The sequence below is a fragment of the Pantherophis guttatus genome, chromosome 1 (genome assembly GCF_059756535.1).
Source record: "Pantherophis guttatus breed Tessera chromosome 1, ASM5975653v1, whole genome shotgun sequence".
NCBI lineage: Eukaryota > Metazoa > Chordata > Lepidosauria > Squamata > Colubridae > Pantherophis > Pantherophis guttatus.
This window is the reverse complement of record NC_142063.1, coordinates 18,463,031-18,469,164: the sequence shown is the minus strand read 5'-3', so window position 1 is coordinate 18,469,164 and position 6,134 is coordinate 18,463,031.

Below are 6,134 nucleotides of genomic sequence, written 5' to 3'. Positions count from 1 at the left end.
GTTCATGCATGGCATTAGTACCTCTTTTATTAAGTTGCAACCGGCTGGATCATAATCCCATTGAAAAAATTGCATTGGTTAGATTATTTATTGGTTAGAGCTACACACACAAGTGTCAGACACATTAAACCTTCCTGTTTGCTTAACCTAAATGCATGTGCCAGACCCTCCCTCCTTTCCTTCATAGTTCCTAGATACAATCTCGCCTGAATCCTGACCAGCCAGTACTTTTCATTTACTCAAGTGGAAATGGCAATTGCTCTGATTCTGAATGATACATTTAATCTTTTAAAAGCTGCCTGTAGTAAAGTATGTAGTAAGAAAGTAGCATTCATATTAGCCAGCCAGTGGCTTACTCTGCACAAAAGTGTTCTATATTTTAGGGATGTGTAAATTCACCCACAGTATAACCCAAAGCAGACGTACATGTCCAAAAGGATTTTGAACAATGAAACTAATAGATTTAGCTTCCTTCCTTCCTTGGTGCTGGAGATATCCTGCATATCAATCCCCAGATGTCAGTGTTTCTCAACTTTGGCAGCTTTGACATATGTGGACTTCCCACTCTCAGAATTCCCTAGCCAGCATACCTGGGAGTTGCAGTCCACATATCTTAAAGCTGCCAAAGTTGAGAAGCACTGACCTATGTTGACTGGAGAATATCGGGATCAGCCTGTAGGAAGCACCAGGTTGGAGAAGTATACTTTATGTTAGAATCCACACCTTGTGTTAAATCAAAATTTGTCAAGTACTGACAATATTTGGTTCACTTGTACTAAACCATTTATTTATTTATTTATTTAGCATATGGCAAATACATGGACTTTTAGTAGTTCAAATGTTAATGTCCAGTCCACCCAGCCATTCAAGGATAGGGTGGTCTATGTTGAAAAAAATCTGACATTGAGCCGGTGTAAGGTCTTGATGGATAAACCATTAATGATTGGTTATGACTGTGACCCTCTTCAGAGAAAATGGTCCTTGCAAAATGAATGTCTGAAGACTGGCAAATGCTTATAGAATCCATTTCACCCTTTTAAAGATACAAGCGTCTCTTCCCCCCATCAGCTGACATCGACAAAAAGTTATTCCAACATCTTCGGCACAGAAGATACTGACCCTCATTTTATCTGGAGACTATGATTTTGCCTTTCAGGTACTGTCTTTCAACAAAGGAGAACAGTAGGAAGGCTGTAAGAAATGGAAGCGATAACAGATTTTATTTTCTTGGGCTCCAAGATGACTGCAGTCAAGAAAATAAAACACTTGCTCCTTGGGAGGAAATCCATGGTAAACTTAGACAGCATATTAAAAAGCAAAGGCATCACCTTGCTGACAAAGTCTGTACAGACAAAGCTACAGTGATGCATGGTTGTGAGAGTTGGACCATAAGGAAGGCAGAGCATCGAAGAATTGATGCTTTCAAATTGTGGTGCCTGAGAAGTCCCTTGAGAGTCCCTTGAACTGCAGGGAGATCAAATAACCCTAACCCTAAAGGAAACCAACCCTGACGGTTCTTTGGAAGGACAGATACTGAAGCTGAAGCTCAAATACTTTGGCCACCTAACGAGAAGAAAAGACTTCTTAGAAAAGACCCTGGTGTTGGATAAGATGGAAGCAAAAGGAGAAGGGAACTACAGAGCACGGCATGGTTGGATAATGTTATCAACACAATGAACATGAATGTGGACAAACTGGGAGACAATGGAGGACGGGGTGCCTCATGTCATGGTCCATGAGGTCCCAAAGAGTCGGACATGACCTAGTGATTGAACAAGAGCAACAAGGAGGCTGTCTTCCTTATAAATTGGACTTAAAGCAGGCTGATGTGATAAGGGGATGTTCCAGATTCACTTACCTTCCCTACTGGTTCGCAAATGTGAGGGCATGTGTGCTCTGTACATGCGCACGGCCTTCTGCGCATGCGCAGTAGTCATGCATTACGTCTGGGCGGTTGAGTGGAGCCTCCCGCAGTTACCGCTACCGGTTCGCGCAATCTGGAGGGAACCGGCTGAATCCCACCACTGGGATGTTCGTACTTAGTCTGTAAACATTTTGTTCTATAACTGTGATGGCGAATCTATGGCACATGTGCCACAGATGGCATGCGGAGCCATATCTGGGCACGTGAGCATTGCCTTAGCTCAGCTCCAGCATGCATGCCAGTTAATTTTCGGGCCTTCCGAGCACACCGGAAGTCAGGAAACGGGCTGTTTCCGGCCTCCGGGGTTGGTGGGGAAGGCCATTTTCACCCTCCCCAGGCTCCAAGAAAGCCTCTGGAGCCTGGGGAGGGCAAAAAAACAGGCCTACCGGACCCACCGTGCCATCACATGCCAAAAGCAGGGGGAGCGTGAGGGGGTCACGCGTGCATGCGCAGGGGGGCGGGGTGCATTGAATTATTGGTGTGGGCACGTGGCATGCGACAGTACAAAGGTTAGCCATCACTGTTCTATAATGTGGGTGGAGAGGAACCGGGGGTGGGTGGGTTTTACAGTCAATATCGTGAAAAGATGCAATTTGCCACAGGTAAATAAACTTGTATCAAATTTATCAAGTTACTATCTGGCTTTCAGGACTGAAAGAATATATGAACATCGCTCGTCTTGTAATCGTCTTCCAAAGCATCAAGATGACAAAAATATTCAACAAATTATACCCATTGTGTAAAATAATATACAGCTAGTCCTCAAATTATGAACAGAAGTGGGACCAGAATTTCTGTTGCTAAGCAAGGTCCTTGTTAAGTTCATTACCTCCAATTTTAGGACCCTTTTTGCCATGGCTGTAAAGCAAATCACTGCAGTTGATGAGCAAATCGTGTTTGAGGTCGTCAAAGAAATCTAGCTCCCCCATTGACTTTGCCTATTGGAAGGTCACAGAGGAATCATGGGTCCCCAGAACGTTGCAACCATTGTAAATGCAGTATATCACAGAAGTGAGTACACCCCCTCATATTTTGTAAATATTTAAGTATATCTTTTCATGTGACAACACTGAAGAAATGACACTTGGCTACAATGTAGTGAGTGTACAGCTTGTATAACAGTGTAAATGTGCTGTCCTCTCAAAATAACACAACACACAGCCATTAATGTCTTAACTGCTAGCCACAAAAGTGAGTACACCCCTAAGTGATAATGTCCAAATGGGGCCCAAGCAGCAGTTTTCCCTTCCTGGTGTCATGTGACTCATTAGTGTTACAAGGTGTGAATTCAGGTGTGAAGGGGGAGCAGGTGTGTTAAATTTGGTGTTATTGCGCTCTCCAACTGGTCAATGGAAGTTCAACACGGCACCTCATGGCAATGAACTCTTGAGAATCTGAAAAAACGAATTGTTGCTCTACATAAAGATGGCCTACGCTATAAGAAGATTGCCAAGACCCTGAAACTGAGCTGCAGCATGGTGGCCAAGACGATACAGCGGTTTAACAGGACAGGTTCCACTCAGAACAGGCCTCGCCATGATCAACCAAAGAAGTTGATATCCAACTTCTTTGGTCGCCATGGCGTTGAGAAATAGATGTATGAGTGCTGCCAGCATTGCTGCAGAGATTGAAGGGGTGGGGGTGGGGGGTCAGCCTGTCAGTATTCAGACCATACGCCTCACACGGCATCAAATTGGTCTGCAGGGCTGTCGTCCCAGAAGGAAGACTCTTCTAAAAGTGATGCACAAGAAAGCCCGCAAACGGTTTCAAGGAATCCATGGATTCCTGGAACCATGTCCTGTGATCCGATGAGACCAAGATAAACTTATTTGGTTCAGATGGTGTCAAGCGTGTGTGGCGGCAACCGGGTGAGTACAAAGACAAGTGTGTCTTGCCTACAGTCAAGCATGGTGTTGGGAATATCATGGTCGGGGGCTGCATGAGTACTGCTGGCACTGGGGAGTTATAGTTCATAGAATGCCAACATGTACTGTGACATACTGAAGCAGAGCATGATCCCCTCCCTTCGGAGACTGGGCCACAGGACAGTATTCCAACATGATAACGACCCCAAACACACCTCCAAAGCGACCACTGCCTTGCTAAAGAAACTTAGGGTAAAGGTGATGGACTGGCCAAGCATGTTTCCAGACCTAAACCCTATGGAGCACCTGTGGGGCATCCTGAAACGGAAGGTGGAGGTGCACAAGGTCTCTAACCACCAGCTCCATGACATCGTCATGGAGGAATGGAAGAGGACTCCAGTGGCAACTTGTGAAGCTCTGGTTAACTCTAGGCCCTAGAGGGTTAAGGCAGTGCTGGAAAATAATGGTGATCACACAAAATACTGACACTTTGGGCCCCATTTGGACATTATCACTTAGTGGTGTACTCACTTTTGTGGCTAGCAGTTTAGACATTAATGGCTGTGTGTTGTGTTATTTTGAGGGAACAGCACATTTACAGTTATACAAGCTGTATACTCACTACTTTACATTGTAACCAAGTGTCATTTCTTCAGTGTTGTCACATGAAAAGATATACTTAAATATTTACAAAATGTGGGGGGGGGTGTACTCACTTCTGTGATATACTGTACATGCCGGTTGCCAAGTACCCAAATTTTGATCATGTGACCATGGGGATCATAAGTGCAAGGACCAGCTGTAAGTCACTTTTTCCAGGCTTGTAACTTGAAACAGTTGCTAAACAAATGGTTGTAAGTTGAGGACTACCTATAGTAAAAGTAAACTTGCCAAATGAAAAAGAAGGGGAAAAAACACACACACACACAAAAGGAATGTATTTAAATCCATAAAAAGTCATTTCTGTGCTATAGTGGGTTTGGAGTTAAGAATTCTCCCTTGCACAATTTCAACATATATTAAATATATTCTTACCTAGTCCTGAAATATTTACAAATTTAGTAATTCTCTGCACAATTACATATTTTAGGGTAAATTCAGAAACTTTTTTATGTATTTTTGCAACTGAAGATAGAAGGAATAAATATTTACTAGATGCACGTGATCTAGCCAAAATTAAGCACTTTACTAATTCTTATGGGAGGAAAATAAATGTCATGGGCTTCGCTTTTGATTGCTGAAATGTTCTTCCAAATGTTCTTGAATATTGTTAAATTTTTCCTCTGAATATCAAAATATTATTACAACTTGTTTTGTAAACTGTTATAAATATGACATATACCTTCAGGGCATACAAGCTTATCTCATGGCTTGGCTTGGCTACTGCAAACCTATGCGAAGTTACCCTTGAAGACAGCCCAGAAGGTTCAACTGGTCCAGAATGCAGTGGTATGAGCAATGATGGGTGTTAAGGATATTGTTGTATTATTTATTATTCTTATAAACAGACTTAGATTTAGCCACCAATACTGGGTTATCCCTTAAAATAAATAAATCATTTTCTAAACTTGCAGTAACAACTTTGCCATCTTTCTCAATAAAACACTTATCATTTTTAAATGTTACTGTAAACCCAAATTTCAATAAAGATTTAACAGATAATAAATTGAATTTTAACCCAGGAATATATAACACAGGCAATGGTTCATTGCTAAATGACCAACGAGCAATACCCTCTCCAGCTACCTTAGCTTTCCAACCATTTGCTAGTTTAACATGTTGGTTACTCTTCTCCATTTTAACAAAAAAAATTCTATTTCTAGAAATTGAGAAGCACCACTGTCAACAACCCAACAATCCTGGTTAACATCAGTAGTTGAGCTGGATATAGCTAAATTACAACCCTTCTTGGGTCTAGTATTGTCCCTAACAGGCATTTTCTTATTCTTACAATACTTAGCTATATGCCCTTTAGCCCCACAAGCAATAAACGGTTTACAAAATAGGCAGTTGAATACATTTTTTCTTCTTTTGGTTGTTGCACTCTCAACTGATCCCTTTCTTGTCTTCTTTTGGATTCTTCCAATAACCTACCGGTTATGCCAGCCAATGTCAGTTCATCTCTGGACAAAACCTCTAACGAAGAAACATAGTCATCATAACTATTGTCCAATGAAGAAAGAATTATATAAACTTGTTGTAGTTCTGAGAAACAAGTTCCTTTTCATGCAGCTCCTGGAACATTCTGGTCATGGGTTCCAAATGAGCCATCATATCTCCACCTTTAAGAAGATGTTGTTTAAATAATCTCCGTGTGAGATAAATATGAGCACCCACAGAGTTAC